Source organism: Sturnira hondurensis, unplaced genomic scaffold (assembly GCF_014824575.4).
Source record: "Sturnira hondurensis isolate 20B ecotype Veracruz unplaced genomic scaffold, ASM1482457v3 Scaffold0002597, whole genome shotgun sequence".
Classification (NCBI taxonomy): Eukaryota; Metazoa; Chordata; class Mammalia; order Chiroptera; family Phyllostomidae; genus Sturnira; species Sturnira hondurensis.
In genome coordinates, this window is record NW_028075228.1 from 448,432 (window position 1) to 466,029 (window position 17,598).

Below are 17,598 nucleotides of genomic sequence, written 5' to 3' on the forward strand. Positions count from 1 at the left end.
GTATGTGGGCATTACTTGGACCTATTTGGAACAAAATATAAAAGGATTTTGGAGACAGTGAGGGGAATGTGGACATGCACTGACTATTAGATAATATTTAGAAACAATTTTGTTAGGGATGATAATGTCAATGTGGCTAAGAAATAAGACCTCTTGTGTGTTAAAGTATATGCTTACATGTTTATGAAATGATAAGCTATTCAGATTTATATTAAAATGCTTCAGCAATAGAAAAAAATTGGCAAAGAGAACTGGAAAGTAGATTGACAAAATGTTGATAATCACTGAAGTGGAGTAGTTTGTATACTGAGGTTTGTAATAATATTTCTACTGTTTATGTGTTTGAAAGTTTCAATAAAATGTTTAGTGTCAAAACTGAAATTATAGATTACTTAGAAACGATTATTAATGAGAAGCCTGCATATCTAAACTTGTTTGATACGACCAAAGTTCTATTCAGGAAGAAATGAATGCCCTTTAATAAGTAAACCTTGGGCACAGTCTTGATCTTCACTTATCTACAGCAGTCAGGTCTGGGCCTGTCACATATATGAATGTGTTGAAGGAATGAATAAACATTTGTGTCAAGAAATCAGAAGCAGAACAAAATAAAACCTCAAGAGAAGCAAAGTACAATTAAAAGTAGGAATTAAGAGACTAGACAATAGAACAGTTTCTGGCCAAGAAGGAGACATAGGTAAAAACACTGTGCCCCCTCGCGAAACCATTCAACCAGACCAGTAAGAAGGGCAGAGTCAGCAGCTGGCAGAGAGGGGTCATGGCAGGAAAAGGTGGTGGCTGCCAGACCCGGTCACACATTCACACGCAGATCAAAAATGGGCAGCAAGACAGACCATGCAACCCAGGGATCCAGTGCCAGGAAATAAAGCCTAAAAGCACCAATTGAAAAGGTGCCAGGAGAGACTCCTAGCCTCACTGGAGAATTCATTGGAGAGACCCACAACATCCTACAATGTACACAAGCCCACCCACCTGAGAACCAGCACCAGAAGGGCCCAATTTGCTTGTGGAAAGTGGCAGAGGGGACTGAAATCAGAGAGAGTGGAACAAGTGCCATACGGTGTCACAACCCAGCTACTGGGTTGCCCTGCCCTAGTGAAGACCTAAGGCTCTGGCCCTCACTACATAACAGGTGGGACCAGACCAAAACATTATGGCTTAAACAGAAGAACAAATCTAAGCCCCAGGGCCAATACATTTAATCGACCAAGAGATAGCCAATCTATCAGATGCACAGTTCAAAATACGGATGATCAGGATGCTCACAGAACTGGTTGATTTTGGTCGCAAATTAGATGAAAAAATGAAGGCTACACTAACTGAAATGAAGTAAAATGTAAAGGGAACCAATAGTGATGGAAAGAAAACTGGGACTCAAATCAATGGAGTGGACCAGAAGGAAGGAAGAAACAACCAAACAGAAAAGAATGAAGAAACAAGAATTCAAAAAAATGAGAAGAGACTCAGGAACCATCAGGACATCTTTAAACACTCCAACATCTGAATTATAGGGGTACCAGAAGGGGAAGAGGAAGAGCAATAAGTGGAAAACATATTTGAACAAATAATAAAGGAAAACTTCCCCAATCTGGCAAAGAAAATAGATTTCCCGGAAGTTCATGAAGCTCAGAGAGTCCAAAAGAAATTGGACCCAAGGAGGAACACACCAAGACACATCATAATTATATTAGCCAAGATTAAAATGAAGGAGAGAATCCTAGAAGCAGCAAGAGATAAGGGGACAGTCACCTACAAAGGAGTGCCCATCAGACTGTCAGCTGATTTCTCAAAAGAGACCTTACAGGCAAGAAGGGGCTGGAAAGAAGTATTCCAAGTCATGAAATCCAAAGACCTACAGCCAAGATTGCTTTATCCAGCAAAACTTTCATTTAGAATGGAAGGACAGATAAAGTGCTTCTCAGATAAGGTCAAGTTAAAGGAGTTCATCATCACCAAGCTCTTATTATATGAAATGTTAAAGGGACTTACCTAAGAAAAAAGATAAAAAATATGTATAGTAAAATGACAGCAAACTCAGTTATTAACAACCACACCTAAAACAAAAGCAAAGTAAGTGGACAGCTGAAACAGGAGCAGAGCCACAGAAATGGAGATCACATGAAAGGTTAGCAACAGGGGAGTTGGAGAAGGAGAGGCGGGGAGAAGGTACAGAGAATAAATAATATAGATGGTAGGGAGAAAATAGGGGAACGGCAAGAATAGTGTGGGGAATGTGGGCGGGAGGCAGTGTGCAAGGTGGAGGAGAAGGAAGGGGGGGAAGGGTACAACTGTAATGACATAAAATACATTATAAAAAAGCTAGACAATAGACTTAATTGAATGTTTTTAAAAGGTTTTCAATTACAGTTGACATTCAATATCAGTTTTAGGTGTACAGCATAGTGGTTAGACATATAACTTAAGAAGTGATCCCTTGATAAGTCTTACCCATCTGATACCGTGTATAATTTTTACAATATTACTGACTCTATTCCCTATGCTGTACTTTACAGCCCTGTGACCTTTTGTAATTGCCAATTTGTACTTCTTAATTCCTTCATTTCCATCCATTCTCCCAACCTCCTCCAATCTAACTATCAGTTCTCTGTATCTATGAGCTTACTTCTGTTTTATTTGTTCATTTATTTTGTGTTCCAGTTTCTGCATATAAGTGAAATCACATGGTATTTGTCTTTCTGTCTGACTTATTTCTCTTGGCATAATACCCTCTAGATCCATCTGTGTTGCACACAGAATGATTTCATTCTTTAAGGCAGAGTAATAGTTCATTAGATATATGTACCACTTCTTTATCAATTTTGTCTGTCGGTGGAACTTACTGTATTTTGTCAGGTATAATGCTCACCCACGTTTTTTTGCACATTATACATGGGATTATTATACCCACTGTATATATTCATTATATTCATGTATAATGCACATTCTTATTTTTCCCTAAAAATTTTGGACAAAAAAGTGTGCATTATACACAGCAAAATACAGTAGATTGCTTCCATATCTTGGGTATTATAAATAATGCTGCAGTGAACACAGGGATGCATGTATCTTTTCAGATTAGTGTATTGGATTTCCTTGAATTAATACCTAGAAGTGGAATTGCTGAATCATATGATAGTTTTATTATTTTTTGAGGGGCCTGCATACTGATTTTCATAGTGGCTGTATCTATTTGAATTTTCACAAACAATGCACAAGACTTTTCTCTTCTTCACATCCTTGCCAACACTTGTTTGTTGACTTATTGATAGCATTTTTATAGGTGTGAAGTGATGTCTCCTTGTTCTTATTTTAACTTTATTTCTATTGACACTGTTACAGATGTCCTCTTCCTGCCTCCCCACCTTTGCCCACCTCCACCCAACCCTGTCCTCCCTTTTCTCTGGTCATCAGCACACTGTTGTCTGTTTCTCTATGTTATGCTAGGTTGGCTAATCCCTTTACCTTTCACCCTGTGCCCCTCCCCTCTCCTCTGACAGCTATCAGTCTGTTCCATGTATTTATGCTTCTGTTTGTATTTTTCATCAGTTTACTTTGTTTATTAGGTTTTCATTTGTTTTCTCTGATGATAAGTGATATTGTGCATCTTTGCATATGTCTATTGGCCATCTGTATGTCCTCTTTGGAAAAATGTCTGTTAACATTCTCTGCCCATTTTTAAATCAGACTGTCTTTTTGTGTTAAGTTGAATGAGTTCCTTGTATATTTGGGATATTAACCCCTGTCAAATGTGTAATTGGGAAATAACTTCTCTCAATCAGTCGTTTCTTTTTTGTTGTTGTTGTTTGTTGATGATTTTCTTTGCTGTGCAAAAAGATTTTGGTTGACATAGTCCCTTTTGTTTATTTTTTCTTTTGTTTCCTTTGCCTGAGGAAACCTACACCCAAAAGTTATTACTAAGAGCAAGTCAGAGAGGTTGCTATCTATGTTTTCCTCTAGGAGTTTTATAGTTTTGGGTTTTACGTTTAAGTTTTTCATCCAGTTTGGGCTAATTCTTTCATAAGAAAGTGGTCTTGTTTCATTTTTTTTTTGCATATACTAATCCAATTTTCCCAACGTTATTTATCGAAGAGACTATATTTACCACATTGTATATTCTTGCTTTCTTCGTCAATTATTAATGGACCAGATAGGCATCAATTAACTTCTGGGCTCTTTAATCTGTTCCCTGACTGGTATGTCTGTTTTTATGCCAGTACCATGCCATTTTAATTACAATAACCTTGCAGTATAGTTTGATATCTATAGTGTAATTCCTCCAGCTTTGTTCTTCTTTATATTGTTTTAGTTATTCAGCTATTATAGTTCAATATAAGTTTTAGGGTTTGTGTGAAATAGTTCTAGTTCTGTGAAATGTGCCACTAGTATCTTGATAGTAATTGTACTGAGTGCATAGATTGCTTTATGTTGTATGGATGTTGTAATGTTAATTTTATTAACAAACACAGGATGTGCCTTCCATTGACTGTATTTTGTCCTGTATAATGCACACCCACATTTCTGTGCGCATTATACATGGGATTATTTTACCCATTGTATGTAGTCAATATACCTATGTATAATGTGCATCCTTATTTTCCCTAAAAATTTTGGGCCAAAAAGTATGCATTATACATAGCAAAATATGATATTTGCATCTCTTCCAATTACTTTCTTCAGTGTCTCATAATTTTCTGAGTATAGGTCTTTTACCTCTTTTTTTGGATGCAATTTGAAATAGAATGTTTTTCTTAATGTCTCTTTCTCATAGCTTTTTAGTGGTTTTAAAAAATGCAACCAATTTCTAAATATTAACTTTGTATTATTTTACTTTATTGAATTCATTTATCAGTGCTAATATTTCCTGGTGGACTCTTTCAGGTTTTCATATATAGTATCATGTCATCTTTAATAATGACAATTTACTTCTCTCCAATTTGAATGCTTTTATTTATTTATTTTTGTTTGTTTGTTTGATTGCTGTTGCTAGGACTTCCAACACTATGTTGTATAGAAGTGGTGAAAAGTGACATTCTTGTCTTGTTCCTGATCTTAAGGAAAGTTTTAGCTTTTCACTTTTGAGTTTGTTAGCTGTGGGTTTGTCATATGGTTTTTATTATGTTGAGGTTTTTCTCCCTATTCCCAAAAATTCCCAGTTGAGAATTTTTATCCTAAATGGATCCTGAATTTTGTCAAATGTTTTTCTGCATTTATTGATATGATTATATAATTTTTATCCTTCACTTTGTTGATGTGGTATGTCATGTTAATTGATTTGCATCCCAAGAATAAATCCCACTTGGTCATGGTATATGGTTTTTAAAATGTATTGCTGAATCCTGTTTGAATATATTTTGTTGAAGGTTTTTGCACATATGTTCATCAGGGATCTTGGGCTATAATGTATATTTTTAAAATTTTATTTGTCTGGCTTTAGAATTAGGGTAATGTTGAGCTCCTTAATGAGCTTGGGAACCTTTCCCCCTCTTTAATTTTTTGAAATAGTTTAAGAAGGATAGGCATTAATTATACTGAGATTGTTTGGTAAAATTCACCAATAATGCCACCTGGTCTAGGACTTTTCTTTTGGCAGTTTTTAGATTACTGATTTAATTTTGTTCATTATCAGTGTTTTAGTATTTTCTGTGTCTTCTTGATTCCATTGTGGAAAATTATATGTTTCTAGAAATTTATCCATTTCTTTCAGGTTGTTTAATTTGTTGGCATATAATTGTTTATAGTATTTTCTTATGGTCCTCTTTGTCTGTGGTGTCATCACTTTTGTTTTATTTATTATTTTATTTTTGGGTGCTTTCTACATATTTTTTTTTTGATGAGCCTGTCTAAAGGTTTAAAGAATCATCTCTTGGTTTCATTGATCTTTTGAAAATTTTTAGACTATTTTATCTATATTTGCTCTAATCTTTATTAATTTCTTTCTTCTGCTCACTCTGGGCTATATTCTTTTTCTAATTCCTTTAGGTTCAAGTTTAGATTGTTTATTGGAGGTTTTTCTTCAGGTAGGCTTGCATTACTATGAGTTTTCCTCCTAGGATTGCTTTTTCATGGAATTTGGGTCATTGTATTTTCATTATTAAGTGTGTCAAGGTATCTTTCCACTACTTTGATCTCATTATTAATGTAATCATTGTTTAGTAGCATGCTATTTAGCCTTCATGAGTTTTTTTCTTTCAGGTCTTATTGTAATTGATTTTTAGTTTCATATCTTTCTGACAGAAGAGATGCTTGGTTTGATTTCAATATTTTTATATGTTTACTAGGGTTATATCCTCTTTTGGGGTTGATCCCTTTATCATTATGTGATGGTTTTGTCTCTCCTACAGGCTTTGTTTTAAAGTTTTGTCTTATTTAATATTGGTATACCAGTTCATTTTATAATTAACAAAATTTAAATTACAGTTAGCATTTAATATTATAATAGATCTGGGTGAACAGAACAGTAATTAGACATTTTTTATTGTTTAAGTACAGTTGTCTTCATTTTTACCCAACCACCACCCCCATCCCTGCCTCCCACCCTCAAAAATACCCCCTATGGCTTTGTCCATGTGTCCTTTATACATGTTCCTTGATAGCCATTTCCTATTATCCCCTATTATCCCTCTCCCTGCTCCTATCTGGTTACTGTCAGTTTGTTCTTTACTTCAATATCTGGTTGTATTTTGCTTGCTTGTTTGTTTTGTTGATTAGTTTCCACTTATAGGTATTTGTCTTTTACCACCTGGCTTATTTCACTTAGCATAATGCTTTCCAGTTTCACCCATGTTTTTGCGATAGGAACACCTTCTTTCTCTCTGCTGTGTAGAATTTCATTTTGTAAATTTCCACAATATTTTGATCCACTCATTTACTGGGGTGCACTTAGCTTGCTTTCAGCACTTGGCAATTGTAAACTGTGCTGCTATGAACATTGGGGTGCATATGCTTTTGATTTGGTGATTCAGGATTCTTAGGGTATAGTCTTAGCAGTGGAATTGCAGGGTCAAAAGGCAGTTCTGGGTGTGGTACCACAATACAAATAGAACAATAAAGGTGCAGGTAAGCACATGGAACACTAGGAGTTAAGATGGCACCATAGAGGCCTGTCATTATAGCCTGGAGGTGGATGATTCAGAATCCCATGAAAGCTTGGGAAATTGATTGGCCAGTTTGAAAAAGCATCTGGTTCTTCCCAAACCCAAGATAATATAATCCCAGCTAACAAAGAGTTCTTTCTCTAACATGGCTGCCCTTCCTGGGCAGCACAGCCATAGCCCAAGCCCAGAGACAGGGCTGAAACCAACTGAAATCACTTTTCCGGGTTGAAAGATGATCAGGAAGACAAGATGAGTACTCATGGTTCTGGAAGGAAAAGAACACCTGTGAAAGACCAAGTTTCTGCATAAGATGAAGCTTTGGGTAACATTGTCAGAGAGGCAGAAGCAAGGCAGGCAGCAAAATAGGCTGCCCATGCAGAAGCAAGAGATATACACCCAAGAGAACTGGAATGACAGCAAAGAGTTGGATAAGAAGTCTCACAAATAGTATGCTGAAAATTACACAAGAACTTCATCTTGAAATTCTCAGCATCAATCCCTCTAAGTGGAAATTCATCCAGACAAGAAAGTGAAAACACAAGCAGCATAATCGATCCACACACCAAATTAAGTGAATTGTGGGTGTCTTTGTCTGAAGTGGAAGAAAAATACAAGAAAGCTATGGTTTCTGATGCACAATTAGACAATGAAAAGAACATTTTAATCTACCAGGTAGACATCCTCAAGGATATTTTTGAAGAACAAGAGGAACAGATGGCAGAATGTTACAGAGAAAATGAAGGGAATCAAAGGAGATAGAAAGGCAGATATATATGTGTAGTGTGCTGCAGCATAAAATGGATGAACTTAAAGAAAGCTTTTGACAAGGAGATAAGCTTTTTGAGACACATGGCTTAGTTATAATCTCTGATGGCACTCCCAATGGTGATGCTAATCATGAACCAGTGGTTGTAGCCAACACTGTAGTGTCTCAGGAAGATGCTCAGGTCTTGGAGTAAGCAGGAGAAGTTCCTTTAGATGTAGGGCTACAAAAACTTCTGAAGAAAGGGAAGAACTACTATCACAGATTAGAAAACTGAAGCTGCAGTTAGAGGAAGAGTGACAGAAATGCTCCAGGGATGACAGCAGAGCAGACGGTGACCTGGCTGGGCTGAAGAATGGCTCAGACTTGCACTTCATCAAAATGCAGAGAGATACAAATAGAAAAATTAGTGAATACAAATTTAAGCTTTCAAAAGCAGAACAGGATATAACCACCTTGGAGCAAAGTATTAGCTGGCATGAGGGATAGATTCTCAGATATAAAACTTTTGCTGAGAAAGTGGAAGACAACCTGAAAACTGAAAACAAAAAAAGAAGCTACAATGAGAGTTATGAACAGCATTGAACAAGATTGAGGAGAGGAAGATAATCAACAGCCACCTTGCCAAGGAGCTGGAGAAAATGAAGGCCAATGGAATAGAACTTCTGGCCCAGAAATAGGAAGGCGGACCCATTACCTGGATGCCGCTCTAGGGGCCACACCCAGAGGTATTGACTTCTGTCCCTTGACACATCCCTTTCAGTACTATTTGAGTTTTGTTATTAAAATAGCCATCTTTGTATATTATAATTATGAGAAGATGAGTTAGGTTTGAATCTTCATGAGTAAACACTTTGGATTTTGTAGTTTAACTCAAAAAAATTTTCAGGATTAAAATCATATTGGATATGACCACCATAAAATTGATTTAATGGAGAATTATCAATGGATATTTAACACTTGATCTCCACACATATTACTTATTATAAAGAGAAAAATAGCAACTTTCCAGTAGAAAAACCAAGAGAGTAATGTATTCTTCAGTGATTAAGGTTACTAACACCAATAACAGAACAGATTCACATCAGGTGTCCATTACATGATTCCTGAAGAAACATTATTATATAGTATTTGTCACAAATTCATAAATGCAAAGATGTACATTCTAAATCTATCCATGAGGGAATATTTAACAAACCTAAACTGAGTGATGTAATTCACCACAGTAACAAAATTAAATTTAAAAATCATATTACACTTGGCATTGATTATTGCAGGGGTGAGGGGTACAAAAACTTGCCAGTGGAAAATCTACATATAAATTTTGACAAATTAAAATCTTTGTGACCTCACCGTTCATCTACAAAAACTAGAGTATCAACAACAAACAAAACCCAGAGAGAGAAGGAAGGAAATAATCAAGATTGGAGCAGAATTAAATGACATAGAGACTAAAAGAACAATTCAAAGGATCAATAAATTCAAGAGTTGGTTCCTAGAAAATATAAACAAAATCAACAAGCCTTTTTAACAAGACTCATTAAGAAAAAAAGAGAGAAGACCCCTTCTTTCAGAAATGAAAGAAGCAAAATTACAACTAATACCACAGAAATACAACTGATTGTAAGAAATTACTGTAAACAACTATATGCAAAGATTTGAAAACCTTGATGAAATGGACAAATTTCTAGAAAATATAAGCCTCCAAAATTGAGTCAAGATGAAGCAGAAAGTCTGAATAGACAGATATCAGCTAGTGAAATTGAAGTGGTAATCAAAAAGCCCTAGCACACTAAAGCCCTGGGTCAGACATATGCATAGAAGAGTTTACCAGATATTTAAGGAATGCTTTTTTATCATCTATTGATGTGATCATGTATTTTCTTATATTGTTTATGTGGTATAATACATTTATTGATTTGTGTATATTGTAGTATACTTACACCCCTTTAATGGATCCGGCTTGATCATAGTGTATGATCTCTTTGATGTACTGCTGTGTATCGTTTGCCAATGTTTTATTGAGGACTTTAGCATGTATATTCATTAATTATATTGCCTGTAGTTTTCTTTGTTGTGTCTTTATCTGGTTTTGGGATTTGGATAATACTGGCCCCATAAAAATACTTTGGCAGTCTTCCCTCTTCTTGGATTTTTTTGGAATTTTTTGGAATTCTTTGAAAAGAATTTGAATTAGCTTTTCTCTAAAGTACAGCACCCATTTATGAAAAAAGAACACTCAACAAAGTGAGAATAGTGGGAGTATACCTCAACATAATAAAAGTTAAATATGAGACACCTACATCCAACATAATACTCAGAGGGCAAAAACTAATACCTTCCCTCCCGAGATCAGACACAAGACAAGGTGTCCACTTTCACCACTTCTATTCAACATAGTATTGGAAGTTCCAGCCACAGTGATTGGACAAGAAAAAGAAATAAAATTAATCTAAATTGGAAAGGAGGAAGTAAAGCTGCCAGTTTGCAGATAACATGATAGTGTACATAGAAAATGGTATAGACTGTATCAAAAAACCACTCAAAATAATAAATAGTTTTGGCAAAATGGCAAGATAAAAATCAACATTCTGAAATCAAAACTATTTTTGTGCACCATAAATAAAATATCAGAAAGAGAAATTATGAAAAAATCTCATTTACTATGGCAACAAGAAAAATAAAGTATCTAAGAATAAACCTTATCAAAGAGGTGAAAGACCTGCACTCAGAAAACTACACAATACTGAAGAAAGAAATTAAGGAAGATAAAAACAAATGGAAGCACATACCATGTTCATGAACTGGAAGAATTAACATCATCAAAATGTCCACATTACTCAAAGCATTTATACATTCAACATAATCCCTATTAAAGTACCAAATACATATTTCACAGATATAGAACCAACACTTCAAAAAATTATATGGAACCATAAATGACTGTGAATAGCTGCAGCAATTTTGAGAAAGAACAAAGTAGAAGGGATCACAATACCTAATATCAAACTGTATTACAAGGCCGCTGTAATCCAAACAGCCTGGTACTGGCATAAGAACAGACCAATGGAATAGAATAGAGAGTCTAGAAATAAACCCAAGTCTCTCTGGTCAATTAATATTTGACAAAGGGGGCAGAGGCATAAAATGGAGTAAAACTAGCCTCTTCAACAAATGATTTTGGGACATCTGGACAGCTACATGCAAAAAAATGAAACTCAAGCACCAACTTACACCACACAGAAAAATAAATTTAAGGTGGACAAAAGACTTAAATGCAGACTTCCAGCCAAGATGGAGGCATAGGTAGAAACACTGTGCCCCCTCCCACAATGAAATTTAAAGACAGCTAAGTTTTAGAAACAAAAATGCAACCAAAAAAGTGAAAAACTGAACTGTATGGAAGTCCGACAACAACAAACCACTCAGCCAGACCGGTAGGAGGGGCAGAGTCAGCTGCAGAGCGGGGTTGGACTGGAAAGACCCTTCAGTCCTACAGACCTAGGAGTGGAAGCGGAGGCAGTTGGTGGATCCCAGGCGTGGGGTGGTGACAGGTGGACCCAGTGAGGGTGCAGGGCGGCTGGCTGACTGCAGTCACACATTCACACACAGATAAACCAAGCGAAGGGGGGAACAGTGAGACAGACCCTGCAGGCTAGGGCCCAAGCGATGGGAATTAAGAGCCTGAAAGCACCAACTGGAAAGACTTTCTCGGGGTTGAGGGGCCGGGAGAGGCTCCCAGGCTCACAAAGAGTTCATTGGAGAGACCCACGGGGTCCTGGAGAGTACACGGGCCCACACACCTGGGAACCAGCACCAGAGGGGCTCAATTTTCTTGTGGGAAGCCGCAGAAGAGACAGAAATCTGAGAGAGTGCGGAGCAGAGCAAAGCGCCATTTTTCCCCTCCCTGACCCCGCCTCCACAAATAGCGTCATAACCAAGCGAGTGGGTCGCCTAGCCCTGGTGAACACCTAAGGTTCCGCCCCTCATATATAACAGGTGCGAACAGAGCAAACATTATGCCTCAAGAACAGCTCAAAGCCCCAGAGCCTATAATTCTAAGTGACCAAGAAATAGCCAGCCTTTCACATGTGCCACGCCCTCTTCCAACCATGTTGTCTGACAAGGTCCAGGCATGGAGGACTCGAGTTCAAGGAATTCGTCTCCCCGGAAGAGAACGTGGCATCCAAAATGGGTTAACAACTGGCTATTTTATTTTAATTATTTTATTCTTGCTACTGAATATAGGCATTGTACTGTACTTACTTATTCCTGTGAAAATCACCCAAGAGGAAGGGACAGTTCAGGGGAAAATATTAGTATTCCCCACGGAACTGCCTGAAAGGATGGAAAAATCCCCTCTAATGAAATAGCCCCTGAATGTTTACAAGTTGTTGGAATAACAGCCCCTCCTTTACCTTGAATAAGAATATATATCAATTAGAATTAGACAGGCAGAGGAACAGGAGAAGCTGGTTAGCTACTACAAACTAAGCACGTAGAAACTATTACCAAGGAGTTAGAGTCCATAATACATAAAGAACCATTTTTGACAGAAAGATAGATAGCTAAGTTAGACATCACAAAGGCTTATAACGAATTTCCTAACCTCTGCTATGTCTAGCATATCTTTTGCCCCAGGTTGAATTCTAAGACCTTTAATAAACAATAAGGCATTCAAACTCTGTACATAGAGCTATTTCAAATTGTCTGATTAATGGTTCTCCTGGTCAAAACAACTTTTGTTTACCATAACTGAAACTATGGAAATTATTGTACTTTTCCTGGTTACCTTTGTATTGATTTTTTCTGCTTAACTGATCATGCTATGCACCTGCAAATGTTAATCACTACCAAAAATGAAAATATAAAAACCTGCTTGTACATGCAATAAATGGAACAGAGCTTCACAGTCCTTTGAGGCCTGTTGTCGTCTGTTACCCATCGCCGACGCCTTACCCACCTTTCAGGAATCCCTGGACCCTGCTGCAGCCGGACCACAGCACAGATGCACAATTCAAAACACTGGTGATCAGGATGCTCACAGAATTGGTTGATTTTAGCGACAAATTAGAGGTACATATCAAGACTAAACTGATTGAATGAAGGATAATGCACTGGAAACCAATAGTGATGGAAAGGAAACTGGGACTCAAATCAATGGAGTGGACCAGAAGGAAGAAAGAAAAAATCAAACAGAAAAGAAGGAAGAAACAAGAATTCTAAAAAATGGGGAGAGGCTTAGGAACCTCCAGGACATCTTTAAACGTTCCAACATCTGAATTATAGGGGTACCAAAAGGGGAAGAGGAACAGCCACGAGTGGAAAACTTATTTGAACAAATAATAAAGGAGAACTTCCCCAGTCTGGCAAAGGAAATAGACTTCCAGGAAGTCCAGGAAGCTCAGAGAGTCCCAAACAAGTTGGACCCAAGAAGGAACACACCAAGGCACATCATAATTACATTAGCCAAGATTAAAATGAAGGAGAGAATCCTAGAAGCAGAAAGAGATAAGGAGACAATTATCTACAAAGAAGTGCCCATCAGACTGTCAGCTGCTTCCTCAAAAGAGACCTTACAGGCAAGAAAAAGCTGGAAAGAAGTATTCCAAGTCATGAAATCCAAAGACCTACATCCAAGATTGCTCTATCCAGCAAAGCTTTCATTTAGAATGGAAGGGCAGATAAAGTGCTTCTCAGATAAGATCAAATTCAAGGAGTTCATCATCACCAAGCCCTTATTATATGAAATGTTAAAGGAACTTATCTAAGAAAAAGAAGATGAAAAATATGAACAGTGAAAGGATGAAAAATATGAACAGTTTGCTTACAGCAAACTCACAGTTATTAACAACCACACCTAAAACAAAAGCAAACTAAAAGGACAGCTAGATCAGGAGCAGAACTATAGAAATGAAGATCACATGGAGGGTCAGCAACAGGGGACTGGGAGGAGGATAAGGGGGGAGAAGGTACAGAGAATAAGTAGCATAGATGGTAGGTAGAAAATAGACAGGGGGGAGGGCAAGAATAGTATGGGAAATATAGAATCTAAAGAACTTGCAACACATGGATATGAATGAAAGGGGGAATAGTGGGGAGTGTGTGCAGGGTGGAGGGAAGTGAAGGGGGGAATGGGACAACTGTAATGGCACAATCAATAAAATATATTTTTAAATAAATAAATAAATAAATAAACAAACAAACAAACTTAAATGCAAGTCATGACACCATAAAAGTCCTAGAGTGAAACAGGCAGGAAAATCTCAACTATTCCACACAGCAAAATTTTTACCAATATGTCCCTTAAGACAAGGGACATAAGGAAAGAATAAACATGAGATCTCATTGAATTAAAAAGTTTCTGCATGGCTAAAGAAAACAGCATTTTTTAAAAAAAGAGAGAACCACTTCTGCCAATATGGAGGCATAGGTGGAAACACTGTGCCTTCTCCCACAACCAAGTTTGAATACAAGAAAGGTTTGGAGAACAAAGACACAGCCAAAGAACAGAAAATTGAATTATACAGAAGTCTGACAACAATGAACTGTTCAAGCAGGACCAGTAAGAGGGACGGAGCCAGCAGCGGAGCAGGGACTGGCAGGAAAGATTCCCTGACCCAGGCACCCAGGCACGCAGGCAGCCCGGACCCAGTCGGGGTACGGGGCAGACTGACCGTGGGTCGCACATTTGCGCACAGTGAGACAGACCACGCAGGCCCCAGCGGGTGAATGCAGTGACGGAGGGCTGATGGCGGTGGCACATTCGCATGCAGTTGGACAAAATGTGTGGGCCCAGGTGACGGTGGCAGCTGTGGGAGGTGGCAGATGGGACACCATTGCTCCTCTTTGACCCCGCCCCCACATACAGCATCACACCCCGAGACTGAGTTGCCCTGCTCTGGTGAACACCTAGGGCTCCGATCCTGATACATAACAGGCATGAACAGTCCAAAAGATGGCTCAAGAACTCAAAGCCCCAGAGCCAATAACTCTAAGCCACCAGGAAATAGCCAGACTCTCAGATGCACACTTCAAGACACTGTTTATCAGGATGCTCACAGAACTGGTTGATTATAGTCACAAATTAGAGGAACATATGAAGGCTAAACTAATTGAAATGAAGGGAAATGCACAGGAAACCAATAGTGATGGAAAGGAAACTGGGACTCAAATCAATGGAATGGACCAGAAAGAAGAACAAAACACCCAACCCTGCCCAACCCTGCTCCGCTGTTGGCTCCTCCCCTCTTACTGGTCCTGCTTGAACGGTTCGTTGTTGTCAGACTTCCGTATAATTCAATTTTCTGTTCTTTGGCTGTGTCTTTGTTCTCCAAACCTTTCTTGTATTCAAACTTGGCTGTGGGAGAAGGCACAGTGTTTCTACCTATGCCTCCATCTTGGCAGAAGTGGTTCTCTCTTTTTTTAAAAAATGCTGTTTTCTTTAGCCATGCAGAAGCTTTTTAATTCAATGAGATCTCATGTTTATTCTTTCCTTATGTCCCTTGTCTTAAGGGACATATTGGTGAAAATTTTGCTGTGTGGAATAGTTGAGATTTTCCTGCCTGTTTCACTCTAGGACTTTTATGGTGTCACAACTTGCATTTAAGTTTATTTATTTATTTAAGTTTTTAAATAAAAAGAAAAGAATGAAGAAACAAGAATTCAAAAAAATGAGGAGAGGCTTAGGAACCTCCAGGACATCTTTAAACGTTCCAACATCCAAATTATAGGGTTACCAGAAGGGGGAAAGAAACAGCCACTAGTGGATAACTTATTTGAACAAATAATAAAGGAGAACTTCCCCAGTCTGGCAAAGGAAATAGACTTCCAGGAAATCCAGGAAGCTCAGAGAGTCCCAAACAAGTTGGACCCAAGAAGGAACACACCAAGGCACGTCATAATTACATTACTCAAGATTAAAATGAAGGAGAGAATCCTAGAAGCAGCAAGAGATAAGGGGACAGTCACCTACAAAGGAGTTCCCATCAGACTGTCAGCTGATTTCTCAAAAGAGACCTTACAGGCAAGAAGGAGCTGGAAAGAAGTATTTCAAATCATGAAATCCAAAGACCTACAGCCAAGATTGCTTTATCCAGCAAAACTTTCATTTAGAATGGAAGGACAGATAAAGTGCTTCTCAGATAAGGTCAAGTTCAAGGAGTTCATCATCACCAAGCCCTTATTATATGAAATGCTAAAGGGACTTATATAAGAAAAAGAAGATGAAAAATATGAACAGTGAAAGGACAGCAAACACACAGTTATTAACAACCACACCTAAAACAAAAGCAAACCAAGAGGACAGCTAGATCAGGAGTGGAACCATAGAAATGAAGAACACATGGAGGGTTAGAAACAGGGGGGTGGGAGGAGGATAAGGGGGGAGAAGGCACAGAAAATAGCATAGATGGTAGGTAGAAAATAGATAGGGGGGAGGGTGAGAAAAGTGGGGGAAATATAGAACCTAAAGAACTTGAGACACGTGGTTATAAACTAAGGGGGGGAGAAGGGTGGGGGAGGGAGTGTGCGGGTAGAGGGGAATGAAGGGGGGGAATAGAACAACTGTAATGGTATAATCAATAAAATATATTTTTAAAAAAGAGAATTAGTGAAGGTCTGGAGATAACCTTGAGAAAACAATGCAACAACAACTACCCTACCCAGAACCAACTAGCAAAGTTTGTTAATGGTGTAGAGAGAATGCAGGCATTTTAAGAGCTGGGCAAAAGAATGTGAAATGACCCTTGAGAAGAAAATTCATTTTGCATATCTGAATGGGGTAGAAATAGTAAGAGTATGGAATGGAAACAAGTGAAGCTAGAGAGAAAACCAAATTTGAAATGAAAACATTGCAAGGAAAGAGGAGGTAAAATGGGCTAAGTGAAGGGAGAGGCAAAATATATGAATTGAAATACAGTATAGTATAAAATCAAGTGACTTATTATACACAAACTCACCAGATGAGAAATGAATGAAAGCTATGCAGGAAAGAAAATATCGCAAATCATGAAGAAGACCACAGTGGCTTTCATCTCAGCAGCCTCTTGTATTTGTTTTTTCTTTCTGGATCTGCCTCTAGTGATATGAGATATTGACCCCATCAGACCTTAGGCAGGCTGTTCAATACTTCCAGTAATCTGCTGTCACTGGCTGTCTTCTTCAATTGATAATCTGGTCACTTTGTACTCTGAAGTCGGGTTTAAGCACCATAGGGAGGGGCCAAATCCCTCCTGGGGTGGGGGCTATTGTTTCCCCTCCGACTGCTGTGGTTTGTAGGGGAGTACTCTGAGCATGATGGTTACTGTGTATGGGTGTTGGTTTAGCACCAATCTCAGAGGTTACTTTCTTTTTTTTTTTTTAAGATTTTATTTATTTATTTATCTTTAGAGGGGAAGGAGAGCGGGAGAGAAACATCAATGTATGGTTGCCTTTAGCGCGTCCCCTGCTGGGAGTTGGCCTGCAGGGAACTGGCCTGCAACCCAGGCATGTGCCCTGACTGGGAATTGAACCTCGATCCTCTGGTTCGCAGGCTTGTGCTCAATCCACTGAGCTACACCAGCCAGGGCCTTCAGAGGTTACTTTCTCAGTTCTCTCCCTAAGGCCACCATTCCTAGTCTCTCCTCAGGTGTCTCTAGTCCACTCTGCCCTCCACCTTTGCCAAAGATTTACTACTGTCTGTGGCTGTCTCCTTCAGTTGTTAATCTTGTCACTCTTTAC

The 17,598-nt window shown here is 38.3% G+C and overlaps 1 pseudogene; it reads left to right on the forward strand.

Moving 5' to 3' along the window:
• The first annotated feature begins 7,288 nt into the window (after positions 1–7,288).
• On the forward strand, positions 7,289–8,558 carry LOC118983047 (leucine-rich repeat flightless-interacting protein 2-like; annotated as a pseudogene).
• The last annotated feature ends 9,040 nt before the right edge of the window (positions 8,559–17,598 follow it).